This window comes from Pelodiscus sinensis, chromosome 19 (genome assembly GCF_052426305.1).
Source record: "Pelodiscus sinensis isolate ZL-2025 chromosome 19, ASM5242630v1, whole genome shotgun sequence".
Lineage (NCBI taxonomy): Eukaryota > Metazoa > Chordata > Testudines > Trionychidae > Pelodiscus > Pelodiscus sinensis.
In genome coordinates, this window is record NC_143070.1 from 28585754 (window position 1) to 28601773 (window position 16020).

The 16020-nt window shown below is 48.8% G+C and overlaps 1 protein-coding gene and 2 non-coding genes across 3 annotated transcripts in view; 1 reads left to right on the forward strand and 2 right to left on the reverse strand.

Annotated features, from left to right (window-relative positions):
* The window catches only part of LOC142821621 (zinc finger protein RFP-like), a 411497-nt gene that overhangs the window by 199250 nt on the left and 196227 nt on the right, over positions 1 to 16020 (reverse strand). The gene's annotated exons all lie outside the window — the stretch shown is intronic.
* Positions 8552 to 8634, reverse strand: TRNAL-UAA (transfer RNA leucine (anticodon UAA)). The gene has a single exon. It is a non-coding gene; the product is annotated as a tRNA-Leu (tRNA).
* On the forward strand, positions 13699 to 13772 carry TRNAT-CGU (transfer RNA threonine (anticodon CGU)). Its single transcript has one exon. It is a non-coding gene; the product is annotated as a tRNA-Thr (tRNA).

The following is a 16020-nucleotide window of genomic DNA, read 5'->3' on the forward strand; positions in this document are numbered from 1 at the left end:
AAGGCACACCAGCAGAATAATGCCCTCCAACCTCACTGGAAAGGGTCTTACCAAGTCCCACTCACACTGCTGTAAAATGTGAAGGACTCCAGAGCTGGGTACATGCATCGCACTGCAAAAAGGAACCTCCCCTGGCTGATCTACATCCGTTCTCAGCTACTGCACCTCCAATTGCAGAGCAATCAGTTATACATTCTACAGAAACAGAGTCTCCACGATATAACTTAAGATCACGAAGGAAAGAGAATTTAATAATCCCCACGATTGAATTGTTTGGTACAAGATCTGTCGTTTTCATGATTTGGGGAGTTATAGGAGTTTGTTATTGGATATATATATATATATATATATATATATATATATATATATATATATATATATATATATATATATACTCCACACGCAGGACCAGGTAGGGAGACAGAGCTTCAAAGTCTCAATGCGGGGATGAGACGATGGTGTAGGGAAGAGGGGTTTGGATTTATTAGGAACTGGGGACACTTTTGGGAGGGGGGGGCCTATACAGGAAGGATGGGCTCCACCTAAACCAGGGTGGAACCAGACTTCTGGCACTAAACATTAAAAAGGCCGTAGAGCAGTTTTTAAACTAAGAGATGAGGGAAAGCCGATTGGTGTGGAGATGCACGTAAATCAGATGGAGACTTCTTTTAGAGGAGAATCTGTTGATAGAGATTCTCTAAGCTGTAGTCAGAAAGAGAGGAGAGGAGAGGACAAACCATGGGCCAGAGTAGACAAGCAACTGCATATAAAGGAATCCAATGCATCAGGGAAGGGCAGACAAATAAGTAGTGGCAAATTTTTAAAGTGCTTCTACACAAATGCTAGGAGTCTGACTAATAAGATGGGTGAACTAGAGTACCTCGTATTAAAGGAGGAGATTCACATAATAGGCATCAGTGAAACCTGGTGGAATGAGGAAAATCTGTGGGACACAATCATACCGGGGTATAAAATATATTGGAAGGATAGAGCAGGCCAGGTGGATGGTGGAGTGGCACTGTATGTGAAAGATAATGTAGAATCAAATGAAATAAAAATATTAAATGAAGCAATAGGTTCAATGGAATCGCTATGGATAGTAATTCCATGCTCCAATAATAAGAAATTGGCAGTAGGGATATGTTATGGACCACTTGACCAGGACAGCGATACTGACATTGAAATGCTGAGGGAGATTAGAGAGGCTACCAAAATAAAACAGTCTATAATAATGGGGGATTTTAATTATCCCCATATTGACTGGATACATGTCACCTCAGGAAGAGAACCAGAGATAAAATTTCTCAATGTCTTAAATGACTGCTTCTTGGAGCAGCTGGTACAGGAACCCAGAAGGGGAGAGGCAATTCTCGATTTAGTCCTTAGTGGAGCGCAGGATCAGGTCCAGGAGTTAACCATTACAGGACCGCTTGGGAATAGTGACCATAACATAATAACATTTAACATTCCTGTGGTGGGAAGAACACCTCAGCAGTCCAGCACCCTGGCATTTAATTTCAAAAAGGGGAATTACACAAAAATGAGGAGGTTAGTTAAACAGAAATTAAAAGGCACAGTGACTAGAGCCAAATCCCTGCAAGCTGCATGGAAACTTGTTAAAGACACCATAATAGAGGCCCAACTTAAATGTATACCCCAAATTAAAAAACATAGCAAGAGACCTAAAAAAGAGTCACTGTGGCTTAACCACCACGTAAAAGAAGCAGTGACGGACAAAAAGGCATCTTTTAAGAAGTGGAAGTCCAGTCCTAGTGAGATAAATAGAAAGGAACATAAACACTGTCAAATCAAGTGTAAAAGTGTAATAAGAAAAGCAAAAAAAGATTTTGAGGAACAGCTAGCCAAAAACTCAAAAAGAAATAACAGAATGTTTTTTAAGTACATTAGAAGCAGGAAACCTCCTAAAAAGCCTGTGGGTCCCCTAGATGATCAAGATATAAAAGGAGCAATCAAGGACCATAAAGCCATTGCGGAGAAACTAAATTATTTCTTTGCTTCAGTCTTCACAGCTGAGGACGTTAGAGAAATTCCCAAATCTGCACCGTCCTTTGTGGGTGATGAATCTTAGGAACTGTCCCGGATTGAAGTGTCATTAGAGGAGGTTTTGGAACAAATAGAAAAACTTAATGTTAACAAATCTCTGGGATTGGATGGCATTCATCCAAGGGTTCTAAAAGAACTCAAATGGGAAATTGCTGAACTATTATCTGTGGTTTGTAACCCATCCTTTAAATCGGCTTCTGTACCTGATGACTGGAAGGTAGCTAATGTGACACCAATATTTAAAAAGGGCTCTAGAGACGATCCTGGCAATTACAGACTGGTAAGTCTAACTTCAGTACCGGACAAATTAGTTGAAACAATAGTAAAGAATAAAATTGTGAGGCACAGTAGAAGAACATAATTGGTTGGGCAAAAGTCAACATGGTTTCGGTAAAGGGAAATCATGTCTTACTAATCTATTAGAGTTCTTTGAAGGGGTTAACAAACATGCAGACAACGGGGATCCAGTAGATATAGTATACTTAGATTTTCAGAAAGCCTTTGACAAGGTCCCTCACCAAAGGCTCTTGTGTAAATTACATTGCCATGGAATAAGTGGAAAGGGCCTTTCATGGAACCACTTGTAACGCTTGCCAAATCACCAATGAAACTTATTCTGAGTTTCTACCTTGGGACCCTACCACAAAAAACCTCTCTAGTGTTCCCTATCATTGGTATTTGCTTGGTCCATTGCTTAGAGGAACACAGAGATGGGATTGAAACATAACTGGTACAACAAGCCAAGGCCAGCTCTGTGGGAAATATGCTAGTCACTGGGATCGTAGAGGATTTACAACTGTTAAACACACTAAGCCAGGGCATCTCCTATTGTGCGGGCCACATGGCCATACCAACTTGCCAAAATATTGGCATCGTTGGTGTGCAGTTGAAAGTGCTCTATTAATGCCCAACACAATATTTAGAACAAAAGAACTGCTCCAGCAGTGGGCCCACGAACAAAAGCGGGGGCTCCAAATTCCATCTTGGATAAAAAAAAACTTTAAAAAAGTTTTTATTAACCTGTCTCCCGCTGCACTGTAGAAACTTGAGGCCCAAATAAACCAGTTAGCACTTGCATTAGAAACAGTGGCAAATGACACAGCCCAAGGATTTGAACTTATTATGGAAGAAGCTAAGCAAAATCAGGAAATGACATTAAAAAACCAACTAGCATTAGATTATTTGCTAGCCGAACAAGGAGGCGTATGTGCCTTAATTAAAGGAGGACCATGCTGTACATATATTCCCAACAATTCTGGTAACTTGACCAGCATCATTAAAAGCATTAGAAAAACTGCCCAAAAGGTAAATAACCTCCATAGTTGGTCATTGTGGGAATGGGCCACGGCCAACATAAGCTCATGGGGACAGAAACTGTTACAATAGATATTATAGGGGGTAAGAATTTTTTTGCGTAATTATCATTGTTATTCACTTGCTTAAAGTTTTAATAACCAAATTATGTATAACCACCGCAAAGGCACTTAGCCCTACAATGTCACGATAAATTCAACCTATGTATCTGGAAATGCAGCAAAAGGAAGAAGACATTGACAAAGAAATACAAAGCCTAATGCTGGTGAAAGGACAATTGTAAGAGGCAAAAGCAGGTGACAAGACAGCACGGTCTATTCAGTGATTGATCTTCAGATAAAGAGTCATGAGAGGGACGTCTGCAGCTTGTCTACTGCACTCTTGGACTGATGAAAGTGTGAGACTATAAAGTCTCAAAGGGGGGAATGTGGAGGTAGGCCTCGCTAGCCTGGCCAAAGACTGAACCGTACGCAGTGCGTCCTGCGTCAGTTGAGCAAGAAACCACAATGCTCTTAAACAAACTAACAAAAAACCACACTGCTTGCTATTTGTTATCGGGTCAAGCAGAGGTTACTATTTAAGGACAAAGTGCCTTACTTCTTCTTTTCTCTGTAAATTTCCACTGTGACTTTGTAAGAAGGTATAAATATCTCAGGCATTTGAGTGTGAGGAAGGGGCTTGTATTGGTAAGGGGTGACTCCCTGTCGTCTGTGACAACCCCCTCCCCAGCTGGGTTATTAAGGTGGTTTTGTCTGCCTTGAACCCTAAAGCTAGCATGTGTTTATTCCACGACAGCTGGAAGCAGCCGAAGCCAAGAGCCCTGTTCTACTGTGTCAACAATTTCTGAGGTGGCATGAAATCCCCTCTCCAGTTTCTAACCCTGAAATATCATCATCTTTAGGATGTCATTCCTGGCCTCTTGATACAGCCTTTGAACTCTGATTGCAGAGCTATGTCTACACTGGCAGGTTCTTGTGCAAGAATCTGCAAAACATCCACACTGCCCGCCCGCTCTTGCGGAAGAAGATTTACAGTACGGCGTGGTAAGAGAGGGCTTCTAGTGCAAGAGCTACGCTCTTTTTTAACAGGTGTAAGCCCTCTTGCACAGGGGCTCTTGCACAAGAGGGCAGTGTGGACGCTCGGCAGGGGTTTCTTGCGCAAGAAAGCCCTATGGCTAAAATGGCCATAGGAAAGTTCTTGCACAAGAGAGCATGCACACCACCATGGATGCTCTTGCACAAAAGCACAGCTCACACATGGCAGTGTGGACGTGTTCTTGCACAAAACTTCTTACGCAAGAACCCAAAAGTGTAGACATAGCCAAGATGTTTGCTTACCAGAGATGGAGAGATGCCAAAATAGACTAAGCCATACTGAGAAAGGCTCCTGCCAAAGCCAGGGATTGAGCCAGGGACCTTCAAATTTTCAGTTTAACATGCTCCCAAATGAGCTACTTTGACAACTGTTTGCGGCTTTCTGAGGCCAACACTTCTCTCAGGCATGTTTCTCTCTGCAGTAGTGGTTTCCTTCTTTCCAACACTCCTTCCCATTTAGCCTTTTTCTGAACCAGCAGTTCTACCCGTGGCCAGGGGAGGCCTCTTCTGTGACCCAGAAACACATAGGAAAATGTGATAAAAGGGCATCATGAGGTACCACTGGGAGTTGAACCCAGAATTTCCTGTTTACTAGACAGGTGCTTTAGCCAACTGAGCCATGGTGTCCTCCTCAGGATGTTTGGTGAAACTGTTCTATTCTATGGTCCCAGACAACATCATTGACTCCAAAAGTGCTGCCAATCCCCATTTCCCTCCAGCCCTGGGGGTGTCTGGCTCCCTGGGCACAGAAGGCTACAGCTCGGTAGGCAGAGGCTCTAACATGCACATCTCCCCCAGCCGCTGGGACTGTGGAGTTGCCTTTGAGGTTTGGAATAGTTGAGGGGAAAGAGAAATGTAGCAAACACTGATCATCTGACTTGTAAATCCCTTGGTCCTAGGGTTTGGGTTGGAGTCCCCAGGAGGGGACCTGGCCTTCCTCAATTTTCTCCTTTCCTGAGGGCACAGAATTAAGGAGAGATAATTTTTTAACCCCCCAGCAATCTGAGTTGGCCAAGGAGTTAGCAAGAAATTTTTTGTCAACATTTAAGTAGAGGCAAGGAAACCCTCAGGGGTGTTTCTGTGTGTTTGTAGACCAAGGTTCATTCAAGTGGTTTGTTTTTTTGTGGACCTGCCCTGACCGCACCCCTAGAGACTCTGGAATAAAGAAGACACATGAGAAGAACCCAACTTTCTTCCTTTTGCTGTGAAATGGATGGATCTAGCACAGGTTTCACTCAAGGGGTCCGTCTGCATTTGAAGTACCTGTGACAGCACCTGTGCTCCTCTGCCCCTCCTCAGCAATGCCATATACTTGGGGGAGCAGGTGCCCCGAGACTTGTGGAAGAGACAACCTGGACCAGCCACCACTTGTCAAACACCCTTTGATAGCTCAGCTGGCAGAGGGGAACACTGTAGTGTGGGCTTGGCAAGCAATCCTTAGGTTGCTGGTTCAACTCTGGCTTGAATGAGTGATTATTTCTTCTCTGGCTTAGCTTTAGCAGAAGGCAGCCAAGGTGGTTGCTTTGGGTCCATGTTTTCAGAGCCCTTCACTGCAATTGACAGAAAGATTGTGGGTACAAGACATTAATCACATTTCTTGGGCTGTGCAGGTTCTGTCCACAGACAAAAGTTCTTTTGGAACAATGGCCGTCATTCCACAACAACAATGCAAGAGTCAACACAGCAATTCCAAATTAGCTATTTTTTAAAAAGGCCTGTGTAGATGAGCCACTGCTGCTTGTTTGAACTAGCCCCTCCCCAGGGCCATTCTAAGTTATTCTTCTTGAGGCTTTAAATCGAGATACCTCATCTACACTGGGGAGCCTGCCTCGGACTATTCTGAGGTTTCCCTGCAGTGTAGACCTGCTAATTTGAAATAAACTATTTTGGAATCACTATTCAAGAACAGCTTATTCCAAAATAAATGTGCCATGTAGACGTAGCCAGAGAGATGAAGCAGCAGGAGGGAAGCCAGGAGTGCAGAGTCCAGCCACAGTTGCAGGAGCTGCAGAGGTTGCACTTACAGGATCTTTGGGTACTGACACCCCTAGGGAATCACAAGGGCACTTGGCGCTGGCTCACCTGTCCCAGCAATTGCAGTCAGAGCCCTGCCTTGCCAGTGCCAAGCACAGCAGCCTCTCAGGGTTTAGGTTGGAGTCCCCAGGCTGGGGCCCGGCCTCCTTCAGTTTGGTCCCTTCCTGAGGGCACAAAACCGACAACAGAGAATTCCTTTGCCCTGCAGCAATCTCTGTTGGCCAAAGGGTTAGCAACTGAATATTTGCCCAAGTTTAAGTGCAACAGCAGAAATCACTGTTAAGTGTGTTTCTGTGGTGTAGTGGTTATCACATTTGCCTAACATGCAAAAGGTCCCTGGTTCAAAGTGAGGCAGAAACACAGCATTGCCTCTTATTGCACTTCCCCTGGGTGCCCATAAGACAGTTGCAGGGTCTGCCCCTGGTGCAGGGATGGGTGGCCTATGGGCTGGCTTTCAGGAGCATGTGGGAGAGCTAAACAGGTTAGGCTGAGATAGGAGGAGGCAGGGCTGGGGCTGAGACTTCTCAGTGGTGCCTTGCCTGAGACCAGGTCATTGCAGCCACACAGTCCAGGGCCCACACTGGAAGTGCCACTACTGTGGCTGTTCACCTTCGGGGCAGTGTGGCTGGTGCTTTTGCCGCACGGGGACAGAAAACTACATAATGTCCCACCTCATGCCCAGACCCCAGCCACCTCGTTCTCCTGGCTTTCTTCCCACCCAGCACCCCCAGCTTCCTTTTACACCTTCCCTTGTTCCTGCTCCCCCACCCTGCTCCTTCATCCACGTTCCTTCTGCACCCTTTCTCCTGGCCACACATGGCTCCTTGGTGCTTCTCAAGCCAGGTCCTGCAAGGAGCCACCAGGACAAGAACCAGTCCTTGGAACTTGGCTTGCACCGGATCTGGTAGTTTCCCACCACATCTCACCTGAGAAGAGGTGACTTGTTCCCCTTCCTTCTGACCTTACGTCTCCGTTCCCTTCAAAGGTCTCTGCTGCTCGGGACCCGCCTCCTCAGGGCGCTGCCCCTCTGCCACTGGGCTGGGAGCAGGAGACTCCACAGTCTCTGCACTTGGGCTGAGAAGTCTCACTGGGACTCGTCTGTTGATGGGTTAGTCAGCCCAATGGCCAGCCGGATCCATTCCGTAGCGCTGCCCGAGAGGGAGCTTTACAAGTGCCCAGTGTCCATTGGTATTTTCTGGGGCTCCCCATTCCCCCTGGGACAGCCCTGTGGGGAGGGGGTGGGGCAGGCTGTGCTGGAAGAGGCTGGTGGTGGGCTACTGAGTGGGGTGGGGATTGAAGAACAGGACCCAGAAGCCCTGATGCTGAAGCTCACCCTCAGATCAGACCCTGACGGATCAGAATAAAGTGTCTCAAAGGAGCTACAGCCCCACAGCCCGGCCTAGGGATGGCTCAGCCAGTGGGTTAGAAGCACTGGGACACACTGAGACTCAGGAGCTGCTCAGAGATAAGCACTGGCAAGAAGCAGAACAATTCCCCGAGCAGTCGATTGGTTCTGGCTCATTTGCTGGGACTTAAGGAGAACAACAAAGTCCTGAGTCTCCTCCCTGTGACTGGCCCCTGCTCAGCCAATCAGAACTGGGACTAGAACTGGAAGACTGTGTCCACACTGGCGTGTTATTGTGCAAGAAGGGCCACACTGCCCACTCGCTCTTGTGCAAGAAGTTTTACTGTAAAAGCGTGGTAAGAGAGGGCTTCTTGTGCAAGAGCTACTCTCTTTTCTAACAGGTGTAAGTCCTCTTGCACAAGAGCTCTTGCACAAGAGGGCAGTGTGGACACGGGACAGGTGTTTCTTGTGCAAGAAAGCCCAATGGCTAAAATGGCCATCAGAGCTTTCTTGCATAAGAGAGTGTCCACACTGCCATGGATACTCTTGAGCAAAAGCACATCTCGCACATGGCAGGGGGGATGTGTTCTTGCGCAACATGCCGCCACAGCCAAAGGGACTTTCAGAGATGAAGTCTAGTTCCCTGCCTCACAGCAGAATAAAGCACCATCCAGATCGATGTCTCTCCAAAACAGGAAGCTACCAGGAGTGGGGTTTGAACCCACGCAAACAAACATCTATTGGATCTTAAGTCCAACGCCTTAACCACTCGGCCATCCTGGTGATGGAGAAAGTGCAGACGTGTGCAAGTTCTCTCCCCAAATACCCCAGGGGCTCACTCTCAGAGTATCTGCCCATCCCATCTCTGTGCCAGGGCTTCCCACCAAAAGGGAGAATGAGCCGTCCCTTCCCCCACAGTGAGGAGGGAAGCAGGGAAAAGGGTAAGCAGGTTTAATAAAGAGAAATGCAAAGTGCTCCACTTAGGAAGGAACAATCAGTTCCATACATACAAGATGGGAAGCGACTGTCTAGGAAGGAGCATGGCGGAAAGGGATCTAGGGGTCATAGTGGACCACAAGTTGAATATGAGTCAACAGTGTGATGCTGTTGCAAAAAAAGCAAATATGATTCTAGGTTGTATCAACAGGTGTGTTGTAAGCAAAACTCGTGAGGTCATTCTGCCGCTCTACTCTGCACTAGTTAGGCCTCAGCTGGAGTACTGTGTCCAGTTCTGGGCGCCACATTTCAAGAAAGATGTGGAGAAATTGGAAAGGGTACAGAGAAGAGCAACAAGAATGATTAAAGGTCTAGTGAACATGACCTATGAAGCCAGGCTTCATGAACTGGGCTTGTTTAGTTTGGAAAAAAGAAGATTAAGGGGGGACATGATAGCGGTTTTCAAATATCTAAAAGGGTGTCACAAGGAGGAAGGAGAAAATTTGTTCCTCTTGGTTACTGAGGACAGGACAAGGAGTAATGGGCTTAAAGTGCAGCAGGGGAGGTTTAGATTGGACATTAGGAAAAAATTCCTAACTGTCAGGGTGGTCAAATATTGGAATAAATTGCCAAGGGAGGTGGTGGAATCTCCCTCTCTGGAGATATTTCAGAACAGGTTAGATAGACATCTGTCAGGGATGGTGTAGACGGAGCTTGGTCCTGCCTTGAGGGCGGGGGGCTGGACTCGATGACCTCTCGAGGTCCCTTCCAGTCCTATGATTCTATGAAACTAAACAAGATAAAACCCAACGTCCCCAGGGATTCCGAGAGACAAAGGCCTGGTTGGGGAAAATACCCCCTCACCTTCACCTAGGCTCTGTCTATACTCCCAGATTCTTGCACAAGAAATATGCAAATGAGGCTAAGCGTGGAATATCATAGAGCCTCATTTGAATACCTAATAAGCTGCCATTTTTGCAGAAGACGCTCTTGCTCCAGAAGGAGCTGTCTACACTGCCCCTTCTTGTGCAAGAAAAACTCTCTTGTGCAATGCCGCTATTCCTGAAAATTATCGTCGTAGAGGAATTGCACAAGAGAGTTTTTGTTGTGCAAGAAGGGGCAGTGTAGACGCTCCCTCTGGCTCAAGAGTCTCTTCTGCAAAATTGGTGACTCATTAGGTACGGAAATGAGGCTCGGCGATATTTGACGCTTAGCCTCATTTGCATATTTCTCATGCAAGAATCCGTGAGTGTAGACACAGCCCTAGGCTACGTCTACACTGGCCCCTTCTTCAGAAGGGGCATGCTAATTTTGAAAGTGGGAATAGGGAAATCCGCGGGGGATTTAAATATCCCCCGCGGGATTTAAATAAAGATGTCCGCCGCTTTTTTTCTGACTTGGGGAAAAGCTGGAAAAAAGCATCTAGACTGGCCCGATCCTCCGGAATAAAGCCCTATTCCGGAGGATCTCTTATTCCTACTTCAAACCTCCCTTCAGCACCTCCTGCCTCTCCTTCCTGCCCCCACCTCACACGTCCCTGTTCCCCTTCACCTCTCTTATCTTCCCCCACCCCACTTGATCCCCCTCCCCACCCTCTCTGGGGTGGCTCTCTCCGCCTCGCACGAGCTGGTAGCAGCTTCCCTGGCCCCAGGCTGGGATCACAGCCCCCTCTGCTGAGAGCAGCCCTGGGCCAGATCCTCCCACTGCAGCCCTGGGGGGTCGGCTCTCTGGGAAGGGGAGGGGGCCTCTCCTACCTGCCCCCACAAATGCTGCCCACCCTGGGGTGGGGGCTGGGCTGGGGGCCGGGCCGGGCAGGGGCTGTCCATGCTGGGGGCGCTGCCGTGGGAAAGGTTCCCAGGGAGCAGCTTTCTACATCCCACCGGCCCTGCAGGAGATTCCCCCTCCTGGCTGCAGCCCAGGCTCCGGGGGCCCAACAGTGCTGCACCTAATGCTGGGGCTCAGGGATCCTCCCGGAGCCATTTCCAGGGGTCCTGCAAGCAGAGGGCAGGAAAGGAGCCAGGCTGAGGCTTTGCAGGGAGCAGGCCGGGGACGTGGCAGGAGGAGGCTCCAGCGAGCACAGAGCCTGCGCAGGGCCAGCCTGCTGGGAGAGGAGAAGGAGCATCCAGCACCATTCAGGCCAGCAGCAGCCAACACTGGGGAGCTCTGAGACTCCCAGGCAAAGGCCTCCGGCCCCCCAGGCCCTGGGATTAGGTGGCCCTTGAACCAGGCCCCCTGGAGTAGCATTGTGGCCGGGGGGCTCTGACCCACAGGGGGGCTGGCCCCAGAGCCCAGGGCTGGGAGTCTGGTCAGCAAGTGAGACTCACCCGTCAGTCCAAGCTGCTTTCTCCCCGGCTGCCGTTCCTGCCTGTCCCGTGCCAGCGCCGCACGCAGGCCAGTGGGGCAGGATGGGGGGTGTCAGTGGGGCCCTGCTCTCAGTCCGTCCCTCACAGGCCCTGTGGGCTGCTGGAGGGCTGAGCCCGTCGCCCAGGCCTGGCGCGGGGATGGAACATGGGGCACGTTTCCCCCTGTGAGCGTGTGCGGGGGCAGGAGGGAGCCACACGGGCCCGGCTGAAGGTTTTGTGCTGGGGCTGGAGGCTTGAGCCCGAGCTGTCGGCCTCAGCGGGACTTGCTCCTCCCCCCTCTCCTGCCTTGCTGCCTCCTTTGGCCAGCAGCGCTCAGGGGCAGCCGGGAGAGCCGGCACCAAGGGCAGAGGAGGCCGAGGCACAAGCCCCTCAGAGGGGACAGGCCTGAGGCCTCTGGCTTGCCCAGGCTCACGCCAAGGGGCTTTCTGTGGTGCCGGGCGGGGGAAGGAGGCCAGGCCCAGGCCAGTGGGAGAAGGGGCAGCGCCTGCCAGGGCAGCAAGGGGAGCTGCAGGGAGCGAGACGCGGCGTTTCTGCCTGGATCACTCAAGGGTCCTGCTGCGGGTGAAGCGCCTGTGACACCCCTGTGCTGCTGGGTTCCTCTGCCCCTCCCCTGGGAGGCCGGCCCCTTCGGGGGGCTCTTGCCCTGGAACTTGTCCAAGGGCCAGTTGGGCAAAGCAGCCTGCCCCAGGCACCTTCCATAGCTCAGCTGGCAGAGCAGAGGCCTGTAGCGGGTGCTCGGCAAGTGCCCTTAGGTGGCTGATTCAACTCCAGCTGAAAGGAGAGATTCTTCTCCCTCCCCCTGGCTGCAGGCCCGGCCTTAGGACCAGGCAGCTGCCTTGGGTCTGTCCCTTTGGGGCCTGGGGCTACAATTGACAAAAAGGTTTTGGGTACCAGCTGTCATGGCTCCTTCCCCACTCTGGCATGATAAATGCAGAAGTGGGGGCCAGCAAGTGTACCCCAAAGCCTTATCTACCAGGCTTTGGTATAAAACTTCCCCCAAAATCTTAAAAACCTAGATCTTGGGAATAAAACTTCCGCTGCCACCACCCAAACGTTGATAAAGAAATCAGGGGGAAGATCATTTGGGAAATCTCACCCCTAAGCTAAAAATCAAGGCACACAATTAACCACTGCCAGGTTAATAAAAAGAAAAGAAGAACTTTTATTATTATAACAATATTCCTGTTGCAAACATAATGACTAGATAGGGAGGTAACAAAATATACTCATGGAGAAACTCCATGGGCCTAGAACTTAGTTACAAAGAAAAGACAAAACATCTTTTAAGCAGTGCCAGATCTCAGATCCCATACCCAATCCTTAAAACAATAAAACCTAACGAAACTACCTAAACTTTACCCTACTTACAGAAAATGAAGAATGGTGTCTTGGAGAGAGAAAGAGACATATTTGTCCCTCTCTGTAGCTGCAGAGAACTCACCCAGAGAGACAAAAGGGAGGAAAAGAAGAAAAACCCAAATTCCTTTGTCCCAGTTTGAAAGTCCCACCTACATTCCTATTGGTCACTCCACCTGACTAGGTGTAGTTAACCCCTTAATCCCCAGGCTGCTGGCTAACCCTCATAATCATGACATGCCCACCAAATCACAGACGGTGCTGGACAGCCTCTGGCCACGCTGGCTGTGATTTCTTCCTGTAGGTCTGAGATAAAACATAGTAAATACATTATTGCCCACTTGACTAGACTATTGAATACATGAAAAGTAAACAAACTGCTTTCATATCCATGGAGTACTATAACAGATATATGTATACTGGTGAGGTGGGCCAGCAGTTTGCTGTGCCTGAGGGGGGTAAAAGTGACTTAGGGTTAGAAAGGTCCAGTGGGGACAAGGGTAAGGAAGTTGCAGAGGGATTGGAGGTTGTTTCAGATGGAGTGGGGATAGCCAGGAAGATGAACCAGCCCTCTGGTAACCAAGTGACTGTGTTTGACCAGCTTTCTGGAGAGTGTGTGTGGCTGAGACATGAATGTTTCCAGTTGGATTCTGTGAAGGGACGAAAGATCCATAAGTCTATCAGGCCAGGGCACCTAGGCCCCGTCGCTGTGAAGCAATGGCCCACTTGGAAAACTAGATTGAAAGCAGGGTGCCAGGGTACTGTCTGGACAGATTGCTTCATCATTAGCTGTGGAGGAAAAAACCCTACTTTACCCTACTTACAGAAAATGAAGAATGGTGTCTTGGAGAGAGAGAGAGACATGCTTGTCCCTCTCTGTAGCTGAGGAGGCCACTCCCAGAGAGACAAAAGGGAGAAAGGAAAAAACCCAAATTTCTTTGTCCCAGTTTGAAAGTCCCACCTACATTCCTATTGGTCACTCCACCTGACTAGGTGAAGTTAACCCCTTAATCCCCAGGCTGCTGGCTAACCCTCATAATCATGACACCAGCTGCCAATCAAATGTCTTGGGCTGCGCAGGCCTTGAGTCATGGCAAGAGCTGGAGGGGAATGGGGAACGGCTGCACTTTGGAACGGGAAGGGGGTGTCTGGTACCATAGAGTAGAACAGTTTTAGGGCTGCTTCCAAGGAGGGCACCATGGCTTAGTTGGCTAAAGCGCCTGCCTCGTAAGCAGGAGATCCTGGGTTCAACTCCCAGTGGTGCCTTGTTGTCAGGTTAATGGGTCTTTCCTTTCTTCAATAGGTATCTGGTGTTGATTTTACCTTCAGCTGAGCTTGGTGGTGCCCTCACAGTGGGAGTAGGATAGTAGCAAAGAGCAGGAGGTGCCCTAGGGGTTTGATTTAGTGAGGCTTAGCTAGACTTGCTAAATCAAGCTCTGGAAGATGGATTGCAGCAGTGATCTCCACCTGAGTGAAGACATGGCCTAATGGTGCAATTAGTTAGATGCCGACACTAACAGCCCCACTGCTGGTGACTCACAGAGGCTACATCTACACTACAAGCTTTCTCCTTAAAAAATATGTTAATGACGGACTCAATTGCACAAGTCATGATCTCATTTGCATATTTTCTGCCAATGGGATTGTTGTGCAAACACAAGCAGCATGAACATTTTTTTGCACAAAATCCCCTTTTTTCACAAGATTCTTATGCCCCCCCCAAAAGAGGCATCCTGATCTTGCAGAAAAAGGGGGTTTTGCACAAAAAGAAAACTTCCACACTGCTTGTTTTTGCACAGCAACTCCAGCACAAAATCAGTTTGCCAGAAAATATGCAAATAAGATCATGACTCATGCAAATGAGACCCTCGTTAACACCTTGTTTGCTGAGAAAATTTGTAGGGTAGCCATAGCCGGAGATTCTGGTGCTGATCATGCAATAGAAGCACATTATGTTTAAACAGCTGCCGTATGAACGTACCTGAAAGTCACAAGGATCAATGATCTGTGTGAAAGGCAGGTGGCCAGTAATTAGAGCCCCATGTATGTTGTGTGCACAAGGGAAGGTAGGAATGTGCACGGGTAGTCTGATAACGGTGTTTAGTGTGTGTTTGTAACAGGCTCCTGCCCATCTCCGGTAGATTTGGGCACCTCCTCTACCAATTGCAATACACACTAGGCCGTTCCTCCCCAGCTGGGTGTGGTTCTTGTTCTTCTGCACAGCACAGCCCGTGGAGACCAGGGACCTGCCATTGGGCTTCCAAATCACACCCTTGTTGAATGGATGGAAACAGAAACCAGACACACAGCGGGTTTGAGCTGGCTCCAACCGAGGGACGGGTTTGCCTGGTTTATGTGCATTGGCACAGGACAGCAGTAAGGATTCGTATTCATTTATAGAATCCAAAAAAATAGAAACCTAGAATGTAATGGAATTGGAGAGAGAAATGTTTCCATTGAATGGTCAGTTGGATTCAAAGTAACGCTCATATAATTTGTAGTCTATCACTGACCTACACTCCCCAAAGTTTGCACTGTTCCGAGTTGAGAAGGGGACAAGAGGCTTTTGCAGCCCACACACCCCTGGGCCTGTCTCCATCACTTCTGCCTGTGTCAGGTGAAGGGAGGCCGCTGGGCCCAGCATCTTTCTCCCCGGCTTTTGGGGAGAGGGAGGGGCCACTGGAGGCACTCGGTCCCCTAGCTGTGTCCATGGGGAGGTGGCTCTGCTGAAAGCCAGACTGGTTTTCCTATTGTTAGGCAGGACCCTGCAATCCATGTTCTCTCCTGCTTTTGTAGCCTCTGTTGCCTTCTGCAGGTGTCCCTTCTGATGGGACAGGCATGTTCTTCTCAGGGTCTGGGTACCATGTTGCCCTAGGAAGGGATGTGGCCAAAACACAGGCTTTGCTGTGATCAGGATTTGAACCTGCACAGGAAAACCCTATTGGATTTTATAAGGCCAACGCCTCAACCACTTGGCCATCACAGCTCTAAGTAACAGTAGGCCAGGGAAACTCATAAATAATCTCAGTGCCCAGGCCTGACGTCACCTGACCCACAGAATTCACACGGCAAACCATTTCACCAGTCATGGAGAGGCGTCCTGGCTGTTCTGCTCTGAGGCTGGCTTAGAGGGGAGTTCTGCTTCCAGGTCTCCCTCCTCCTTCTTGGTCTTCTTCCTTCCTTTCCCTCCTTCTTCCTCTTCTCGTTTCCCCTTTTCCTTCTTCTCCCTGGTCTCCTTGGACCCCAGTTTATATAGTGAAAATTGAGTCCTACTTAACCAATTATTTTAATATGATTTTACTAACCAAAGCTAACATACTATTATGATTTACCTAACCAATCATACTCCACCACCTTTGTTGATTTTCCCCCAGCAAAATTAATTATACAGCCGACAGAAACAGTTACAAACCAGACAGCGATCACACAGACAAACAATAGGAAAGTGAAGAGAATAATCGTAGAATTCAAGCGGAAACCTCACAAAGGAGATTCCAGGCAGCCAGGCCATGGG